This window comes from Cyclopterus lumpus, chromosome 12 (assembly GCF_009769545.1).
Source record: "Cyclopterus lumpus isolate fCycLum1 chromosome 12, fCycLum1.pri, whole genome shotgun sequence".
NCBI lineage: Eukaryota > Metazoa > Chordata > Actinopteri > Perciformes > Cyclopteridae > Cyclopterus > Cyclopterus lumpus.
In genome coordinates this window covers 21,450,138-21,473,820 of record NC_046977.1, presented here as the reverse complement: position 1 = coordinate 21,473,820, position 23,683 = coordinate 21,450,138, and the positions used below count along the sequence as shown (strand labels likewise).

General features: G+C 45.8%; 1 protein-coding gene across 1 annotated transcript in view; it reads right to left on the bottom strand.

Annotated features, from left to right (window-relative positions):
- dqx1 (DEAQ box RNA-dependent ATPase 1) overlaps positions 1-23,683 on the bottom strand; it is a 70,539-nt gene that overhangs the window by 46,087 nt on the left and 769 nt on the right. The gene's annotated exons all lie outside the window — the stretch shown is intronic.

Here is a 23,683-nt window from a genome sequence, read left to right as displayed (position 1 = left end):
AAATGTCTTAAAGTATATATTAAATAGAAACTATTGGATTAATTGAATGACCAGAGCTCCGTCCCACAAATGGTTAGGAGGTATAAATTATATTGAAATGTGGTAAATGGATTGTACTTGTATAGCCCATTTCTAGTCTTCCGATCACTCAAAGTGCTTTAACACGACATGTCATCATGTCAAATATGAGTAGCTAGACAGGCACGTAGGTAGACGAATAGGTAGATAGACAGGTACGTCGGTAGACGGATAGGTAGATAGACAGGTATGTAGGTAGACGTATGGGTAGATAGACAGGTACGTAGGTAGACGGATGGGTAGATAGACAGGTACGTAGGTAGACGGATAGGTAGATAGACAGGTACGTAGGTAGACGGATAGGTAGATAGACAGGTACGTAGGTAGACGGATAGGTAGATAGACAGGTACGTAGGTAGACAGATAGGTAGACAGGTACGTAGGTAGACGGATAGGTAGATAGACAGATACGTAGGTAGACGGATAGGTAGATAGACAGGTACGTAGGTAGACGGATAGGTAGATAGACAGGTACGTAGGTAGACGGATAGGTAGATAGACAGGTACGTAGGTAGACGGATAGGTAGATAGACAGGTACGTAGGTAGACGGATAGGTAGATAGACAGGTACGTAGGTAGACAGATAGGTAGACAGGTACGTAGGTAGACGGATAGGTAGATAGACAGGTACGTAGGTAGACAGATAGGTAGATAGACAGGTACGATAGGTAGATACAGGTACGTAGGTAGACGGATGGGTAGATAGACAGGTACGTAGGTAGACGGATAGGTAGATAGACAGGTACGTAGGTAGACGGATAGGTAGATAGACAGGTACGTAGGTAGACAGATAGGTAGACAGGTACGTAGGTAGACGGATAGGTAGATAGACAGGTACGTAGGTAGACAGATAGGTAGATAGACAGGTACGATAGGTAGATACAGGTACGTAGGTAGACGGATGGGTAGATAGACAGGTACGTAGGTAGACATATGGGTAGATAGACAGGTACGTAGGTAGACAAATAGGTAGATAGACAGGTACGTAGGTAGACGGATAGGTAGATAGACAGGTACGTAGGTAGACGGATGGGTAGATAGACAGGTACGTAGGTAGACGGATAGGTAGATAGACAGGTACGTAGGTAGACGGATAGGTAGATAGACAGGTACGTAGGTAGACGGATAGGTAGATAGACAGGTACGTAGGTAGACAGATAGGTAGATAGACAGGTACGTAGGTAGACGGATGGGTAGATAGACAGGTATGTAGGTAGACGGATGGGTAGATAGACAGGTACGTAGGTAGACGGATGGGTAGATAGACAGGTACGTAGGTAGACGGATGGGTAGATAGACAGATACGTAGGTAGACGGATAGGTAGATAGACAGGTACGTAGGTAGACGGATAGGTAGATAGACAGGTACGTAGGTAGACGGATAGGTAGATAGACAGGTACGTAGGTAGACAGATAGGTAGATAGACAGGTACGTAGGTAGACGGATAGGTAGATAGACAGGTACGTAGGTAGACAGATAGGTAGATAGACAGGTACGATAGGTAGATACAGGTACGTAGGTAGACGGATGGGTAGATAGACAGGTACGTAGGTAGACATATGGGTAGATAGACAGGTACGTAGGTAGACGGATAGGTAGTTGACAAGTACGTAGATAGACAGGTACGTAGGTAGACAAATAGGTAGATAGACAGGTACGTAGGTAGACGGATGGTAGATAGACAGGTACGTAGGTAGACGGATGGGTAGATAGACAGGTACGTAGGTAGACGGATGGGTAGATAGACGGATGGGTAGATAGACGGATGGGTAGATAGACAGATACGTAGGTAGACGGATAGGTAGATAGACAGGTACGTAGGTAGACGGATAGGTAGATAGACAGGTACGTAGGTAGACAGATAGGTAGATAGACAGATACGTAGGTAGACGGATAGGTAGATAGACAGGTACGATAGGTAGATACAGGTACGTAGGTAGACGGATGGGTAGATAGACAGGTACGTAGGTAGACATATGGGTAGATAGACAGGTACATAGGTAGACGGATAGGTAGTTGACAAGTACGTAGATAGACAGGTACATAGGTAGACGGATGGGTAGATAGACAGATACGTAGGTAGACGGATAGGTAGATAGACAGGTACGTCGGTAGACGGATAGGTAGATAGACAGGTATGTAGGTAGACGTATGGGTAGATAGACAGGTACGTAGGTAGACGGATGGGTAGATAGACAGATACGTACGTAGACGGATAGGTAGATAGACAGGTACGTAGGTAGACGGATAGGTAGATAGACAGGTACGTAGGTAGACAGATAGGTAGATAGACAGGTACGTAGGTAGACAGATAGGTAGACAGGTACGTAGGTAGACGGATAGGTAGATAGACAGGTACGTAGGTAGACGGATAGGTAGATAGACAGGTACGATAGGTAGATACAGGTACGTAGGTAGACGGATGGGTAGATAGACAGGTACGTAGGTAGACATATGGGTAGATAGACAGGTACGTAGGTAGACGGATAGGTAGTTGACAAGTACGTAGATAGACAGGTACGTAGGTAGACAAATAGGTAGATAGACAGGTACGTAGGTAGACGGATAGGTAGATAGACAGGTACGTAGGTAGACGGATGGGTAGATAGACAGGTACGTAGGTAGACGGATAGGTAGATAGACAGGTACATAGGTAGACGGATAGGTAGATAGACAGGTACGTAGGTAGACGGATAGGTAGATAGACAGGTACGTAGGTAGACGGATGGGTAGATAGACAGATACGTAGGTAGACGGATAGGTAGATAGACAGGTACGTAGGTAGACGGATAGGTAGATAGACAGGTACGTAGGTAGACAGATAGGTAGATAGACAGGTACGTAGGTAGACGGATAGGTAGATAGACAGGTACGTAGGTAGACAGATAGGTAGATAGACAGGTACGATAGGTAGATACAGGTACGTAGGTAGACGGATGGGTAGATAGACAGGTACGTAGGTAGACGGATAGGTAGTTGACAAGTACGTAGATAGACAGGTACGTAGGTAGACAAATAGGTAGATAGACAGGTACGTAGGTAGACGGATGGTAGATAGACAGGTACGTAGGTAGACGGATGGGTAGATAGACAGGTACGTAGGTAGACGGATGGGTAGATAGACGGATGGGTAGATAGACAGATACGTAGGTAGACGGATAGGTAGATAGACAGGTACGTAGGTAGACGGATAGGTAGATAGACAGGTACGTAGGTAGACAGATAGGTAGATAGACAGGTACGTAGGTAGACGGATAGGTAGATAGACAGGTACGTAGGTAGACAGATAGGTAGATAGACAGGTACGTAGGTAGACAGGTATGATAGGTAGATACAGGTACGTAGGTAGACGGATAGGTAGATAGACAGGTACGTAGGTAGACGGATAGGTAGATAGACAGGTACGTAGGTAGACGGATAGGTAGATAGACAGGTACGTAGGTAGACGGATAGGTAGATAGACAGGTACGTAGGTAGACAGATAGGTAGATAGACAGGTACGTAGGTAGACAGATAAGTAGATAGACAGGTATGATAGGTAGATACAGGTACGTAGGTAGACGGATAGGTAGATAGACAGGTACGTAGGTAGACGGATAGGTAGATAGACAGGTACGTAGGTAGACGGATAGGTAGATAGACAGGTAAGATAGGTAGATACAGGTACGTAGGTAGACGGATGGGTAGATAGACAGGTACGTAGGTAGACATATGGGTAGATAGACAGGTACATAGGTAGACGGATAGGTAGTTGACAAGTACGTAGATAGACAGGTACGTAGGTAGACAAATAGGTAGATAGACAGGTACATAGGTAGACGGATGGGTAGATAGACAGATACGTAGGTAGACGGATAGGTAGATAGACAGGTACGTCGGTAGACGGATAGGTAGATAGACAGGTATGTAGGTAGACGTATGGGTAGATAGACAGGTACGTAGGTAGACGGATGGGTAGATAGACAGATACGTAGGTAGACGGATAGGTAGATAGACAGGTACGTAGGTAGACGGATAGGTAGATAGACAGGTATGTAGGTAGACGGATAGGTAGATAGACAGGTACGTAGGTAGACAGATAGGTAGACAGGTACGTAGGTAGACGGATAGGTAGATAGACAGGTACGTAGGTAGACAGATAGGTAGATAGAAAGGTACGATAGGTAGATACAGGTACGTAGGTAGACGGATGGGTAGATAGACAGGTACGTAGGTAGACATATGGGTAGATAGACAGGTACGTAGGTAGACAAATAGGTAGATAGACAGGTACGTAGGTAGACGGATAGGTAGATAGACAGGTACGTAGGTAGACGGATGGGTAGATAGACAGGTACGTAGGTAGACGGATAGGTAGATAGACAGGTACGTAGGTAGACGGATAGGTAGATAGACAGGTACGTAGGTAGACGGATAGGTAGATAGACAGGTACGTAGGTAGACAGATAGGTAGATAGACAGGTACGTAGGTAGACGGATAGGTAGATAGACAGGTATGTAGGTAGACGGATGGGTAGATAGACAGGTACGTAGGTAGACGGATGGGTAGATAGACAGGTACGTAGGTAGACGGATGGGTAGATAGACAGATACGTAGGTAGACGGATAGGTAGATAGACAGGTACGTAGGTAGACGGATAGGTAGATAGACAGGTACGTAGGTAGACAGATAGGTAGATAGACAGGTACGTAGGTAGACGGATAGGTAAATAGACAGGTACGTAGGTAGACAGATAGGTAGATAGACAGGTACGATAGGTAGATACAGGTACGTAGGTAGACGGATGGGTAGATAGACAGGTACGTAGGTAGACATATGGGTAGATAGACAGGTACGTAGGTAGACGGATAGGTAGTTGACAAGTACGTAGGTAGACAAATAGGTAGATAGACAGGTACGTAGGTAGACGGATGGTAGATAGACAGGTACGTAGGTAGACGGATGGGTAGATAGACAGGTACGTAGGTAGACGGATGGGTAGATAGACGGATGGGTAGATAGACGGATGGGTAGATAGACAGATACGTAGGTAGACGGATAGGTAGATAGACAGGTACGTAGGTAGACGGATAGGTAGATAGACAGGTACGTAGGTAGACAGATAGGTAGATAGACAGGTACGTAGGTAGACGGATAGGTAGATAGACAGGTACGTAGGTAGACAGATAGGTAGATAGACAGGTACGTAGGTAGACGGATAGGTAGATAGACAGGTACGATAGGTGGATACAGGTACGTAGGTAGACGGATGGGTAGATAGACAGGTACGTAGGTAGACATATGGGTAGATAGACAGGTACATAGGTAGACGGATAGGTAGTTGACAAGTACGTAGATAGACAGGTACATAGGTAGACGGATGGGTAGATAGACAGATACGTAGGTAGACGGATAGGTAGATAGACAGGTACGTCGGTAGACGGATAGGTAGATAGACAGGTATGTAGGTAGACGTATGGGTAGATAGACAGGTACGTAGGTAGACGGATGGGTAGATAGACAGATACGTAGGTAGACGGATAGGTAGATAGACAGGTACGTAGGTAGACGGATAGGTAGATAGACAGGTACGTAGGTAGACGGATAGGTAGATAGACAGGTACGTAGGTAGACAGATAGGTAGACAGGTACGTAGGTAGACGGATAGGTAGATAGACAGGTACGTAGGTAGACAGATAGGTAGATAGACAGGTACGATAGGTAGATACAGGTACGTAGGTAGATGGATGGGTAGATAGACAGGTACGTAGGTAGACATATGGGTAGATAGACAGGTACGTAGGTAGACGGATAGGTAGTTGACAAGTACGTAGATAGACAGGTACGTAGGTAGACAAATAGGTAGATAGACAGGTACGTAGGTAGACGGATAGGTAGATAGACAGGTACGTAGGTAGACGGATGGGTAGATAGACAGGTACGTACGTAGACGGATAGGTAGATAGACAGGTACATAGGTAGACGGATAGGTAGATAGACAGGTACGTAGGTAGACGGATAGGTAGATAGACAGGTACGTAGGTAGACGGATAGGTAGATAGACAGGTACGATAGGTAGATACAGGTACGTAGGTAGACGGATGGGTAGATAGACAGGTACGTAGGTAGACATATGGGTAGATAGACAGGTACATAGGTAGACGGATAGGTAGTTGACAAGTACGTAGATAGACAGGTACATAGGTAGACGGATGGGTAGATAGACAGATACGTAGGTAGACGGATAGGTAGATAGACAGGTACGTCGGTAGACGGATAGGTAGATAGACAGGTATGTAGGTAGACGTATGGGTAGATAGACAGGTACGTAGGTAGACGGATGGGTAGATAGACAGATACGTACGTAGACGGATAGGTAGATAGACAGGTACGTAGGTAGACGGATAGGTAGATAGACAGGTACGTAGGTAGACGGATAGGTAGATAGACAGGTACGTAGGTAGACAGATAGGTAGACAGGTACGTAGGTAGACGGATAGGTAGATAGACAGGTACGTAGGTAGACAGATAGGTAGATAGACAGGTACGATAGGTAGATACAGGTACGTAGGTAGACGGATGGGTAGATAGACAGGTACGTAGGTAGACATATGGGTAGATAGACAGGTACGTAGGTAGACGGATAGGTAGTTGACAAGTACGTAGATAGACAGGTACGTAGGTAGACAAATAGGTAGATAGACAGGTACGTAGGTAGACGGATAGGTAGATAGACAGGTACGTAGGTAGACGGATGGGTAGATAGACAGGTACGTAGGTAGACAGATAGGTAGATAGACAGGTACGTAGGTAGACAGATAGGTAGATAGACAGGTACGTAGGTAGACGGATAGGTAGATAGACAGGTACGTAGGTAGACAGATAGGTAGATAGACAGGTACGATAGGTAGATACAGGTACGTAGGTAGACGGATGGGTAGATAGACAGGTACGTAGGTAGACGGATAGGTAGTTGACAAGTACGTAGATAGACAGGTACGTAGGTAGACAAATAGGTAGATAGACAGGTACGTAGGTAGACGGATGGTAGATAGACAGGTACGTAGGTAGACGGATGGGTAGATAGACAGGTACGTAGGTAGACGGATGGGTAGATAGACGGATGGGTAGATAGACAGATACGTAGGTAGACGGATAGGTAGATAGACAGGTACGTAGGTAGACGGATAGGTAGATAGACAGGTACGTAGGTAGACAGATAGGTAGATAGACAGGTACGTAGGTAGACAGATAGGTAGATAGACAGGTACGTAGGTAGACGGATAGGTAGATAGACAGGTACGTAGGTAGACAGATAGGTAGATAGACAGGTACGTAGGTAGACAGGTATGATAGGTAGATACAGGTACGTAGGTAGACGGATAGGTAGATAGACAGGTACGTAGGTAGACGGATAGGTAGATAGACAGGTACGTAGGTAGACGGATAGGTAGATAGACAGGTACGTAGGTAGACGGATAGGTAGATAGACAGGTACGTAGGTAGACAGATAGGTAGATAGACAGGTACGTAGGTAGACAGATAGGTAGATAGACAGGTATGATAGGTAGATACAGGTACGTAGGTAGACGGATAGGTAGATAGACAGGTACGTAGGTAGACGGATAGGTAGATAGACAGGTACGTAGGTAGACGGATAGGTAGATAGACAGGTACGTAGGTAGACGGATAGGTAGATAGACAGGTACGTAGGTAGACGGATAGGTAGATAGACAGGTACGATAGGTAGATACAGGTACGTAGGTAGACGGATGGGTAGATAGACAGGTACGTAGGTAGACATATGGGTAGATAGACAGGTACATAGGTAGACGGATAGGTAGTTGACAAGTACGTAGATAGACAGGTACGTAGGTAGACAAATAGGTAGATAGACAGGTACATAGGTAGACGGATGGGTAGATAGACAGATACGTAGGTAGACGGATAGGTAGATAGACAGGTACGTCGGTAGACGGATAGGTAGATAGACAGGTATGTAGGTAGACGTATGGGTAGATAGACAGGTACGTAGGTAGACGGATGGGTAGATAGACAGATACGTAGGTAGACGGATAGGTAGATAGACAGGTACATAGGTAGACGGATAGGTAGATAGACAGGTACGTAGGTAGACGGATAGGTAGATAGACAGGTACGTAGGTAGACGGATGGGTAGATAGACAGATACGTAGGTAGACGGATAGGTAGATAGACAGGTACGTAGGTAGACGGATAGGTAGATAGACAGGTACGTAGGTAGACAGATAGGTAGATAGACAGGTACGTAGGTAGACGGATAGGTAGATAGACAGGTACGTAGGTAGACAGATAGGTAGATAGACAGGTACGATAGGTAGATACAGGTACGTAGGTAGACGGATGGGTAGATAGACAGGTACGTAGGTAGACGGATAGGTAGTTGACAAGTACGTAGATAGACAGGTACGTAGGTAGACAAATAGGTAGATAGACAGGTACGTAGGTAGACGGATGGTAGATAGACAGGTACGTAGGTAGACGGATGGGTAGATAGACAGGTACGTAGGTAGACGGATGGGTAGATAGACGGATGGGTAGATAGACAGATACGTAGGTAGACGGATAGGTAGATAGACAGGTACGTAGGTAGACGGATAGGTAGATAGACAGGTACGTAGGTAGACAGATAGGTAGATAGACAGGTACGTAGGTAGACGGATAGGTAGATAGACAGGTACGTAGGTAGACAGATAGGTAGATAGACAGGTACGTAGGTAGACAGGTATGATAGGTAGATACAGGTACGTAGGTAGACGGATAGGTAGATAGACAGGTACGTAGGTAGACGGATAGGTAGATAGACAGGTACGTAGGTAGACGGATAGGTAGATAGACAGGTACGTAGGTAGTCGGATAGGTAGATAGACAGGTACGTAGGTAGACAGATAGGTAGATAGACAGGTACGTAGGTAGACAGATAAGTAGATAGACAGGTATGATAGGTAGATACAGGTACGTAGGTAGACGGATAGGTAGATAGACAGGTACGTAGGTAGACGGATAGGTAGATAGACAGGTACGTAGGTAGACGGATAGGTAGATAGACAGGTAAGATAGGTAGATACAGGTACGTAGGTAGACGGATGGGTAGATAGACAGGTACGTAGGTAGACATATGGGTAGATAGACAGGTACATAGGTAGACGGATAGGTAGTTGACAAGTACGTAGATAGACAGGTACGTAGGTAGACAAATAGGTAGATAGACAGGTACATAGGTAGACGGATGGGTAGATAGACAGATACGTAGGTAGACGGATAGGTAGATAGACAGGTACGTCGGTAGACGGATAGGTAGATAGACAGGTATGTAGGTAGACGTATGGGTAGATAGACAGGTACGTAGGTAGACGGATGGGTAGATAGACAGATACGTAGGTAGACGGATAGGTAGATAGACAGGTACGTAGGTAGACGGATAGGTAGATAGACAGGTACGTAGGTAGACGGATAGGTAGATAGACAGGTACGTAGGTAGACAGATAGGTAGACAGGTACGTAGGTAGACGGATAGGTAGATAGACAGGTACGTAGGTAGACAGATAGGTAGATAGAAAGGTACGATAGGTAGATACAGGTACGTAGGTAGACGGATGGGTAGATAGACAGGTACGTAGGTAGACGGATAGGTAGATAGACAGGTACGTAGGTAGACGGATAGGTAGATAGACAGGTACGTAGGTAGACGGATAGGTAGATAGACAGGTACGTAGGTAGACAGATAGGTAGATAGACAGGTACGTAGGTAGACGGATGGGTAGATAGACAGGTATGTAGGTAGACGGATGGGTAGATAGACAGGTACGTAGGTAGACGGATGGGTAGATAGACAGGTACGTAGGTAGACGGATGGGTAGATAGACAGATACGTAGGTAGACGGATAGGTAGATAGACAGGTACGTAGGTAGACGGATAGGTAGATAGACAGGTACGTAGGTAGACAGATAGGTAGATAGACAGGTACGTAGGTAGACGGATAGGTAAATAGACAGGTACGTAGGTAGACAGATAGGTAGATAGACAGGTACGATAGGTAGATACAGGTACGTAGGTAGACGGATGGGTAGATAGACAGGTACGTAGGTAGACGGATGGGTAGATAGACAGATACGTAGGTAGACGGATAGGTAGTTGACAAGTACGTAGGTAGACAAATAGGTAGATAGACAGGTACGTAGGTAGACGGATGGTAGATAGACAGGTACGTAGGTAGACGGATGGGTAGATAGACAGATACGTACGTAGACGGATAGGTAGATAGACGGATGGGTAGATAGACGGATGGGTAGATAGACAGATACGTAGGTAGACGGATAGGTAGATAGACAGGTACGTAGGTAGACGGATAGGTAGATAGACAGGTACGTAGGTAGACAGATAGGTAGATAGACAGGTACGTAGGTAGACGGATAGGTAGATAGACAGGTACGTAGGTAGACAGATAGGTAGATAGACAGGTACGTAGGTAGACGGATAGGTAGATAGACAGGTACGATAGGTGGATACAGGTACGTAGGTAGACGGATGGGTAGATAGACAGGTACGTAGGTAGACATATGGGTAGATAGACAGGTACATAGGTAGACGGATAGGTAGTTGACAAGTACGTAGATAGACAGGTACATAGGTAGACGGATGGGTAGATAGACAGATACGTAGGTAGACGGATAGGTAGATAGACAGGTACGTCGGTAGACGGATAGGTAGATAGACAGGTATGTAGGTAGACGTATGGGTAGATAGACAGGTACGTAGGTAGACGGATGGGTAGATAGACAGATACGTAGGTAGACGGATAGGTAGATAGACAGGTACGTAGGTAGACGGATAGGTAGATAGACAGGTACGTAGGTAGACGGATAGGTAGATAGACAGGTACGTAGCTAGACAGATAGGTAGACAGGTACGTAGGTAGACGGATAGGTAGATAGACAGGTACGTAGGTAGACAGATAGGTAGATAGACAGGTACGATAGGTAGATACAGGTACGTAGGTAGATGGATGGGTAGAAAGACAGGTACGTAGGTAGACATATGGGTAGATAGACAGGTACGTAGGTAGACGGATAGGTAGTTGACAAGTACGTAGATAGACAGGTACGTAGGTAGACAAATAGGTAGATAGACAGGTACGTAGGTAGACGGATAGGTAGATAGACAGGTACGTAGGTAGACGGATGGGTAGATAGACAGGTACGTAGGTAGACGGATAGGTAGATAGACAGGTACATAGGTAGACGGATAGGTAGATAGACAGGTACGTAGGTAGACGGATAGGTAGATAGACAGGTACGTAGGTAGACGGATAGGTAGATAGACAGGTACGATAGGTAGATACAGGTACGTAGGTAGACGGATGGGTAGATAGACAGGTACGTAGGTAGACATATGGGTAGATAGACAGGTACATAGGTAGACGGATAGGTAGTTGACAAGTACGTAGATAGACAGGTACATAGGTAGACGGATGGGTAGATAGACAGATACGTAGGTAGACGGATAGGTAGATAGACAGGTACGTCGGTAGACGGATAGGTAGATAGACAGGTATGTAGGTAGACGTATGGGTAGATAGACAGGTACGTAGGTAGACGGATGGGTAGATAGACAGATACGTACGTAGACGGATAGGTAGATAGACAGGTACGTAGGTAGACGGATAGGTAGATAGACAGGTAAGATAGGTAGATACAGGTACGTAGGTAGACGGATGGGTAGATAGACAGGTACGTAGGTAGACATATGGGTAGATAGACAGGTACATAGGTAGACGGATAGGTAGTTGACAAGTACGTAGATAGACAGGTACGTAGGTAGACAAATAGGTAGATAGACAGGTACATAGGTAGACGGATGGGTAGATAGACAGATACGTAGGTAGACGGATAGGTAGATAGACAGGTACGTCGGTAGACGGATAGGTAGATAGACAGGTATGTAGGTAGACGTATGGGTAGATAGACAGGTACGTAGGTAGACGGATGGGTAGATAGACAGATACGTAGGTAGACGGATAGGTAGATAGACAGGTACGTAGGTAGACGGATAGGTAGATAGACAGGTACGTAGGTAGACGGATAGGTAGATAGACAGGTACGTAGGTAGACAGATAGGTAGACAGGTACGTAGGTAGACGGATAGGTAGATAGACAGGTACGTAGGTAGACAGATAGGTAGATAGAAAGGTACGATAGGTAGATACAGGTACGTAGGTAGACGGATGGGTAGATAGACAGGTACGTAGGTAGACATATGGGTAGATAGACAGGTACGTAGGTAGACAAATAGGTAGATAGACAGGTACGTAGGTAGACGGATAGGTAGATAGACAGGTACGTAGGTAGACGGATGGGTAGATAGACAGGTACGTAGGTAGACGGATAGGTAGATAGACAGGTACGTAGGTAGACGGATAGGTAGATAGACAGGTACGTAGGTAGACGGATAGGTAGATAGACAGGTACGTAGGTAGACAGATAGGTAGATAGACAGGTACGTAGGTAGACGGATGGGTAGATAGACAGGTATGTAGGTAGACGGATGGGTAGATAGACAGGTACGTAGGTAGACGGATGGGTAGATAGACAGGTACGTAGGTAGACGGATGGGTAGATAGACAGATACGTAGGTAGACGGATAGGTAGATAGACAGGTACGTAGGTAGACGGATAGGTAGATAGACAGGTACGTAGGTAGACAGATAGGTAGATAGACAGGTACGATAGGTAGATACAGGTACGTAGGTAGACGGATGGGTAGATAGACAGGTACGTAGGTAGACATATGGGTAGATAGACAGGTACGTAGGTAGACGGATAGGTAGTTGACAAGTACGTAGGTAGACAAATAGGTAGATAGACAGGTACGTAGGTAGACGGATGGTAGATAGACAGGTACGTAGGTAGACGGATGGGTAGATAGACAGGTACGTAGGTAGACGGATGGGTAGATAGACGGATGGGTAGATAGACGGATGGGTAGATAGACAGATACATAGGTAGACGGATAGGTAGTTGACAAGTACGTAGATAGACAGGTACATAGGTAGACGGATGGGTAGATAGACAGATACGTAGGTAGACGGATAGGTAGATAGACAGGTACGTCGGTAGACGGATAGGTAGATAGACAGGTATGTAGGTAGACGTATGGGTAGATAGACAGGTACGTAGGTAGACGGATGGGTAGATAGACAGATACGTAGGTAGACGGATAGGTAGATAGACAGGTACGTAGGTAGACGGATAGGTAGATAGACAGGTACGTAGGTAGACGGATAGGTAGATAGACAGGTACGTAGCTAGACAGATAGGTAGACAGGTACGTAGGTAGACGGATAGGTAGATAGACAGGTACGTAGGTAGACAGATAGGTAGATAGACAGGTACGATAGGTAGATACAGGTACGTAGGTAGATGGATGGGTAGATAGACAGGTACGTAGGTAGACATATGGGTAGATAGACAGGTACGTAGGTAGACGGATAGGTAGTTGACAAGTACGTAGATAGACAGGTACGTAGGTAGACAAATAGGTAGATAGACAGGTACGTAGGTAGACGGATAGGTAGATAGACAGGTACGTAGGTAGACGGATGGGTAGATAGACAGGTACGTAGGTAGACGGATAGGTAGATAGACAGGTACATAGGTAGACGGATAGGTAGATAGACAGGTACGTAGGTAGACGGATAGGTAGATAGACAGGTACGTAGGTAGACGGATAGGTAGATAGACAGGTACGATAGGTAGATACAGGTACGTAGGTAGACGGATGGGTAGATAGACAGGTACGTAGGTAGACATATGGGTAGATAGACAGGTACATAGGTAGACGGATAGGTAGTTGACAAGTACGTAGATAGACAGGTACATAGGTAGACGGATGGGTAGATAGACAGATACGTAGGTAGACGGATAGGTAGATAGACAGGTACGTCGGTAGACGGATAGGTAGATAGACAGGTATGTAGGTAGACGTATGGGTAGATAGACAGGTACGTAGGTAGACGGATGGGTAGATAGACAGATACGTACGTAGACGGATAGGTAGATAGACAGGTACGTAGGTAGACGGATAGGTAGATAGACAGGTACGTAGGTAGACGGATAGGTAGATAGACAGGTACGTAGGTAGACAGATAGGTAGACAGGTACGTAGGTAGACGGATAGGTAGATAGACAGGTACGTAGGTAGACAGATAGGTAGATAGACAGGTACGATAGGTAGATACAGGTACGTAGGTAGACGGATGGGTAGATAGACAGGTACGTAGGTAGACATATGGGTAGATAGACAGGTACGTAGGTAGACGGATAGGTAGTTGACAAGTACGTAGATAGACAGGTACGTAGGTAGACAAATAGGTAGATAGACAGGTACGTAGGTAGACGGATAGGTAGATAGACAGGTACGTAGGTAGACGGATGGGTAGATAGACAGGTACGTAGGTAGACGGATAGGTAGATAGACAGGTACATAGGTAGACGGATAGGTAGATAGACAGGTACGTAGGTAGACGGATAGGTAGATAGACAGGTACGTAGGTAGACAGATAGGTAGATAGACAGGTACGTAGGTAGACAGATAGGTAGATAGACAGGTACGTAGGTAGACGGATAGGTAGATAGACGGATAGGTAGATAGACAGGTACGTAGGTAGACAGATAGGTAGATAGACAGGTACGATAGGTAGATACAGGTACGTAGGTAGACGGATGGGTAGATAGACAGGTACGTAGGTAGACGGATAGGTAGTTGACAAGTACGTAGATAGACAGGTACGTAGGTAGACAAATAGGTAGATAGACAGGTACGTAGGTAGACGGATGGTAGATAGACAGGTACGTAGGTAGACGGATGGGTAGATAGACAGGTACGTAGGTAGACGGATGGGTAGATAGACGGATGGGTAGATAGACAGATACGTAGGTAGACGGATAGGTAGATAGACAGGTACGTAGGTAGACGGATAGGTAGATAGACAGGTACGTAGGTAGACAGATAGGTAGATAGACAGGTACGTAGGTAGACGGATAGGTAGATAGACAGGTACGTAGGTAGACAGATAGGTAGATAGACAGGTACGTAGGTAGACAGGTATGATAGGTAGATACAGGTACGTAGGTAGACGGATAGGTAGATAGACAGGTACGTAGGTAGACGGATAGGTAGATAGACAGGTACGTAGGTAGACGGATAGGTAGATAGACAGGTACGTAGGTAGACGGATAGGTAGATAGACAGGTACGTAGGTAGACGGATAGGTAGATAGACAGGTACGTAGGTAGACGGATAGGTAGATAGACAGGTACGATAGGTAGATACAGGTACGTAGGTAGACGGATGGGTAGATAGACAGGTACGTAGGTAGACATATGGGTAGATAGACAGGTACATAGGTAGACGGATAGGTAGTTGACAAGTACGTAGATAGACAGGTACGTAGGTAGACAAATAGGTAGATAGACAGGTACATAGGTAGACGGATGGGTAGATAGACAGATACGTAGGTAGACGGATAGGTAGATAGACAGGTACGTCGGTAGACGGATAGGTAGATAGACAGGTATGTAGGTAGACGTATGGGTAGATAGACAGGTACGTAGGTAGACGGATGGGTAGATAGACAGATACGTAGGTAGACGGATAGGTAGATAGACAGGTACGTAGGTAGACGGATAGGTAGATAGACAGGTACGTAGGTAGACGGATAGGTAGATAGACAGGTACGTAGGTAGACAGATAGGTAGACAGGTACGTAGGTAGACGGATAGGTAGATAGACAGGTACGTAGGTAGACAGATAGGTAGATAGACAGGTACGATAGGTAGATACAGGTACGTAGGTAGACGGATGGGTAGATAGACAGGTACGTAGGTAGACATATGGGTAGATAGACAGGTACGTAGGTAGACAAATAGGTAGATAGACAGGTACGTAGGTAGACGGATAGGTAGATAGACAGGTACGTAGGTAGACGGATGGGTAGATAGACAGGTACGATAGGTAGATACAGGTACGTAGGTAGACGGATGGGTAGATAGACAGGTACGTAGGTAGACGGATAGGTAGTTGACAAGTACGTAGATAGACAGGTACGTAGGTAGACAAATAGGTAGATAGACAGGTATGTAGGTAGACGGATGGGTAGATAGACAGGTACGTAGGTAGACGGATGGGTAGATAGACAGATACGTAGGTAGACGGATAGGTAGATAGACAGGTACGTAGGTAGACGGATAGGTAGATAGACAGGTACGTAGGTAGACAGATAGGTAGATAGACAGGTACGTAGGTAGACGGATAGGTAGATAGACAGGTACGTAGGTAGACAGATAGGTAGATAGACAGGTACGATAGGTAGATACAGGTACGTAGGTAGACGGATGGGTAGATAGACAGGTACGTAGGTAGACGGATAGGTAGTTGACAAATACGTAGATAGACAGGTACGTAGGTAGACAAATAGGTAGATAGACAGGTACGTAGGTAGACGGATGGTAGATAGACAGGTACGTAGGTAGACGGATGGGTAGATAGACAGGTACGTAGGTAGACGGATGGGTAGATAGACGGATGGGTAGATAGACAGATACGTAGGTAGACGGATAGGTAGATAGACAGGTACGTAGGTAGACGGATAGGTAGATAGACACGTACGTAGGTAGACAGATAGGTAGATAGACAGGTACGTAGGTAGACGGATAGGTAGATAGACAGGTACGTAGGTAGACATATAGGTAGATAGACAGGTACGTAGGTAGACAGATAGGTAGATAGACAGGTACGATAGGTAGATACAGGTACGTAGGTAGACGGATGGGTAGATAGACAGGTACGTAGGTAGACGGATAGGTAGTTGACAAATACGTAGATAGACAGGTACGTAGGTAGACAAATAGGTAGATAGACAGGTACGTAGGTAGACGGATGGTAGATAGACAGGTACGTAGGTAGACGGATGGGTAGATAGACAGGTACGTAGGTAGACGGATGGGTAGATAGACGGATGGGTAGATAGACAGATACGTAGGTAGACGGATAGGTAGATAGACAGGTACGTAGGTAGACGGATAGGTAGATAGACACGTACGTAGGTAGACAGATAGGTAGATAGACAGGTACGTAGGTAGACGGATAGGTAGATAGACAGGTACGTAGGTAGACATATAGGTAGATAGACAGGTACGTAGGTAGACAGGTATGATAGGTAGATACAGGTACGTAGGTAGACGGATAGGTAGATAGACAGGTACGTAGGTAGACGGATAGGTAGATAGACAGGTACGTAGGTAGACGGATAGGTAGATAGACAGGTACGTAGGTAGACGGATAGGTAGATAGACAGGTACGTAGGTAGACAGATAGGTAGATAGACAGGTACGTAGGTAGACAGATAGGTAGATAGACAGGTATGATAGGTAGATACAGGTACGTAGGTAGACGGATAGGTAGATAGACAGGTACGTAGGTAGACGGATAGGTAGATAGACAGGTACGTAGGTAGACGGATAGGTAGATAGACAGGTACGTAGGTAGACGGATAGGTAGATAGACAGGTACGTAGGTAGACGGATAGGTAGATAGACAGGTACGATAGGTAGATACAGGTACGTAGGTAGACGGATGGGTAGATAGACAGGTACGTAGGTAGACATATGGGTAGATAGACAGGTACATAGGTAGACGGATAGGTAGTTGACAAGTACGTAGATAGACAGGTACGTAGGTAGACAAATAGGTAGATAGACAGGTACATAGGTAGACGGATGGGTAGATAGACAGATACATAGGTAGACGGATAGGTAGATAGACAGGTACGTCGGTAGACGGATAGGTAGATAGACAGGTATGTAGGTAGACGTATGGTTAGATAGACAAGTACGTAGGTAGACGGATGGGTAGATAGACAGATACGTAGGTAGACGGATAGGTAGATAGACAGGTACGTAGGTAGACGGATAGGTAGATAGACAGGTACGTAGGTAGACGGATAGGTAGATAGACAGGTACGTAGGTAGACAGATAGGTAGATAGACAGGTACGTAGGTAGACGGATAGGTAGATAGACAGGTACGATAGGTAGATACAGGTACGTAGGTAGACGGATGGGTAGATAGACAGGTACGTAGGTAGACATATGGGTAGATAGACAGGTACGTAGGTAGACAAATAGGTAGATAGACAGGTACGTAGGTAGACGGATAGGTAGATAGACAGGTACGTAGGTAGACGGATGGGTAGATAGACAGGTACGTAGGTAGACGGATAGGTAGATAGACAGGTACGTAGGTAGACGGATAGGTAGATAGACAGGTACGTAGGTAGACGGATAGGTAGATAGACAGGTACGTAGGTAGACAGATAGGTAGATAGACAGGTACGTAGGTAGACGGATGGGTAGATAGACAGGTATGTAGGTAGACGGATGGGTAGATAGACAGGTACGTAGGTAGACGGATGGGTAGATAGACAGGTACGTAGGTAGACGGATGGGTAGATAGACAGATACGTAGGTAGACGGATAGGTAGATAGACAGGTACGTAGGTAGACGGATAGGTAGATAGACAGGTACGTAGGTAGACAGATAGGTAGATAGACAGGTACGTAGGTAGACGGATAGGTAGATAGACAGGTACGTAGGTAGACAGATAGGTAGATAGACAGGTACGTAGGTAGACATATGGGTAGATAGACAGGTACGTAGGTAGACGGATAGGTAGTTGACAAGTACGTAGATAGACAGGTACGTAGGTAGACAAATAGGTAGATAGACAGGTACGTAGGTAGACGGATGGTAGATAGACAGGTACGTAGGTAGACGGATGGGTAGATAGACAGGTACGTAGGTAGACGGATGGGTAGATAGACGGATGGGTAGATAGACGGATGGGTAGATAGACAGATACGTAGGTAGACGGATAGGTAGATAGACAGGTACGTAGGTAGACGGATAGGTAGATAGACAGGTACGTAGGTAGACAGATAGGTAGATAGACAGGTACGTAGGTAGACGGATAGGTAGATAGACAGGTACGTAGGTAGACAGATAGGTAGATAGACAGGTACGTAGGTAGACGGATAGGTAGATAGACAGGTACGATAGGTGGATACAGGTACGTAGGTAGACGGATGGGTAGATAGACAGGTACGTAGGTAGACATATGGGTAGATAGACAGGTACATAGGTAGACGGATAGGTAGTTGACAAGTACGTAGATAGACAGGTACATAGGTAGACGGATGGGTAGATAGACAGATACGTAGGTAGACGGATAGGTAGATAGACAGGTACGTCGGTAGACGGATAGGTAGATAGACAGGTATGTAGGTAGACGTATGGGTAGATAGACAGGTACGTAGGTAGACGGATGGGTAGATAGACAGATACGTAGGTAGACGGATAGGTAGATAGACAGGTACGTAGGTAGACGGATAGGTAGATAGACAGGTACGTAGGTAGACGGATAGGTAGATAGACAGGTACGTAGGTAGACAGATAGGTAGACAGGTACGTAGGTAGACGGATAGGTAGATAGACAGGTACGTAGGTAGACAGATAGGTAGATAGACAGGTACGATAGGTAGATACAGGTACGTAGGTAGACGGATGGGTAGATAGACAGGTACGTAGGTAGACATATGGGTAGATAGACAGGTACGTAGGTAGACGGATAGGTAGTTGACAAGTACGTAGATAGACAGGTACGTAGGTAGACAAATAGGTAGATAGACAGGTACGTAGGTAGACGGATAGGTAGATAGACAGGTACGTAGGTAGACCGATGGGTAGATAGACAGGTACGTAGGTAGACGGATAGGTAGATAGACAGGTACATAGGTAGACGGATAGGTAGATAGACAGGTACGTAGGTAGACGGATAGGTAGATAGACAGGTACGTAGGTAGACAGATAGGTAGATAGACAGGTACGTAGGTAGACGGATGGGTAGATAGACAGGTATGTAGGTAGACGGATGGGTAGATAGACAGGTATGTAGGTAGACGGATGGGTAGATAGACAGGTATGTAGGTAGACGGATGGGTAGATAGACAGATACGTAGGTAGACGGATAGGTAGATAGACAGGTACGTAGGTAGACGGATGGGTAGATAGACGGATGGGTAGATAGACAGATACGTAGGTAGACGGATAGGTAGATAGACAGGTACGTAGGTAGACAGATAGGTAGATAGACAGGTACGTAGGTAGACGGATAGGTAGATAGACAGGTACGTAGGTAGACAGATAGGTAGATAGACAGGTACGTAGGTAGACGGATGGGTAGATAGACAGGTACGTAGGTAGACGGATGGGTAGATAGACGGATGGGTAGATAGACAGATACGTAGGTAGACGGATAGGTAGATAGACAGGTACGTAGGTAGACAGATAGGTAGATAGACAGGTACGTAGGTAGACGGATAGGTAGATAGACAGGTACGTAGGTAGACAGATAGGTAGATAGACAGGTACGTAGGTAGACAGATAGGTAGATAGACAGGTATGATAGGTAGATACAGGTACGTAGGTAGACGGATAGGTAGATAGACAGGTACGTAGGTAGACGGATAGGTAGATAGACAGGTACGTAGGTAGACAGATAGGTAGATAGACAGGTACGTAGGTAGACGGATAGGTAGATAGACAGGTACGTAGGTAGACGGATAGGTAGATAGACAGGTACGTAGGTAGACGGATAGGTAGTTGACAAGTACGTAGATAGACAGGTACGTAGGTAGACAAATAGGTAGATAGACAGGTACGTAGGTAGACGGATAGGTAGATAGACAGGTACGTAGGTAGACGGATGGGTAGATAGACAGGTACGTAGGTAGACGGATAGGTAGATAGACAGGTACGTAGGTAGACAGATAGGTAGATAGACAGGTACCTAGGTAGACGGATAGGTAGATACAGGTACGTAGGTAGACAGATAGGTAGATAGACAGGTACGTAGGTAGACGGATAGGTAGATAGACAGGTACGTAGGTAGACAGATAGCTAGATACAGGTACGTAGGTAGACAGATAGGTAGATAGACAGGGACGTAGGTAGACGGATAGGTAGATAGACAGGTACGTAGGTAGACGGATAGGTAGATAGACAGGTACGTAGGTAGACAGATAGGTAGATAGACAGGGACGTAGGTAGACGGATAGGTAGATAGACAGGTACGTAGGTAGACAGATAGGTAGATAGACAGGTACGTAGATAGACAGGTACGTAGGTAGACGGATAGGTAGATAGACAGGTACGTAGGTAGACAGATAGGTAGATAGACAGGTATGTAGGTAGACGGATGGGTAGGTAGACAGATAGGTAGATAGACAGGTATGTAGGTAGACGGATGGGTAGATAGACAGGTACGTAGGTAGACGGATAGGTAGATAGACAAGTATGTAGGTAGACAGATAGGTAGATAGACAGGTACGTAGGTAGACGGATAGGTAGATAGACAGGTACGTAGGTAGACGGATAGGTAGATAGACAGGTACGTAGGTAGACAGGTACGTAGGTAGACAGATGGGTAGATAGACAGGTACGTAGGTAGACGGATAGGTAGATAGACAGGTACGTAGATAGACAGATGGGTAGATAGACAGGTACGTAGGTAGACAGATAGGTAGATAGACAGGTACGTAGATAGACAGGTACGTAGGTAGACGGATGGGTAGATAGACAGGTACGTAGGTAGACGGATAGGTAGATAGACAGGTACGTAGATAGACAGGTACGTAGGTAGACAGGTACGTAGGTAGACGGATGGGTAGATAGACAGGTACATAGGTAGACGGATGGGTAGATAGACAGGTACGTAGGTAGACGGATAGGTAGATAGACAGGTACGTAGATGGACAGGTACGTAGGTAGACGGATGGGTAGATAGACAGGTACGTAGGTAGACGGATGGGTAGATAGACAGGTACATAGGTAGACGGATAGGTAGATAGACAGGTACGTAGATAGACGGATGGGTAGATAGACAGGTACGTAGGTAGACGGATAGGTAGATAGACAGGTACGTAGATAGACAGATGGGTAGATAGACAGGTACGTAGGTAGACGGATAGGTAGATAGACAGGTACGTAGATAGACAGGTACGTAGGTAGACAAATAGGTAGATAGACAGGTACATAGGTAGACATGTACATTTGTACTTTCCAGCAATAGAAATGTGCAAAATCATCTGATGGTACTCAGAAGATTCTTCTTCTGGGATCAATAGGTACATGTCACACACATGCTTCCATAACTCCATATTTACAAATGTGATTGACTTAAAGTGTCATTCATGTAACAAGCTGCTGACATGTATTTGCCTCAGAAGACAGTGGGTTTACATGTGGGCGTTTAACCAACACCACACACGGGGAAAGCAGGTTTTCTTCAAGGATCTCTGTGTCTTTCTCTTTGCTTCATGTGTGAACCCGACAGTCTGCAGACTCCTGCCTCTGACAGTGTGAACCTGACAGTCTGCAGACTCCTGCCTCTGACAGTGTGAACCTGACAGTCTGCAGACTCCTGCCTCTGACAGTGTGAACCTGACAGTCTGCAGACTCCTGCCTCTGACAGTGTGAACCTGACAGTCTGCAGACTCTTGCCTCTGACAGTGTGAACCTGACAGTCTGCAGACTCCTGCCTCTGACAGTGTGAGCCCGACAGTCTGCAGACTCCTGCCTCTGACAGTGTGAGCCCGACAGTCTGCAGACTCCTGCCTCTGACAGTGTGAGCCCGACAGTCTGCAGACTCCTGCCTCTGACAGTGTGAACCTGACAGTCTGCAGACTCCTGCCTCTGACAGTGTGAACCTGACAGTCTGCAGACTCCTGCCTCTGACAGTGTGAGCCCGACAGTCTGCAGACTCCTGCCTCTGACAGTGTGAACCTGACAGTCTGCAGACTCCTGCCTCTGACAGTGTGAACCTGACAGTCTGCAGACTCCTGCCTCTGACAGTGTGAACCTGACAGTCTGCAGACTCCTGCCTCTGACAGTGTGAACCTGACAGTCTGCAGACTCCTGCCTCTGACAGTGTGAACCTGACAGTCTGCAGACTCCTGCCTCTGACAGTGTGAACCTGACAGTCTGCAGACTCCTGCCTCTGACAGTGTGAACCTGACAGTCTGCAGACTCCTGCCTCTGACAGTGTGAACCCGACAGTCTGCAGACCCTGCCTCTGACAGTGTGAGCCCGACAGTCTGCAGACTCCTGCCTCTGACAGCTCATCCCTAGAGTGATGCTGCGACCATGACCAGCCCCTCTACAGAACAGCTTGGTGATGACCTTCAGCTGCATTCCACGTCTTTCCTTCATTAAAAAGCGTGTGTCTAAACGCTATAAAGGCCTGCAAATAATGATTAATTTTATCATTAATAAATATGTTGATTATTTTCTCACTTCATTCGTAGAAAATATAAATAAATGACAAGTACATTTTTCAAACTAACCGTCACAAACCCAAAGATATTCAGTTTATTATCATAGAAACTGAAAAGCAAGTATTCACATTTCGGAGGCTGAAACCGGAGAATTTCTGCTTCACAAATGACATAAATTAGTCATTTGTATAGTGACTA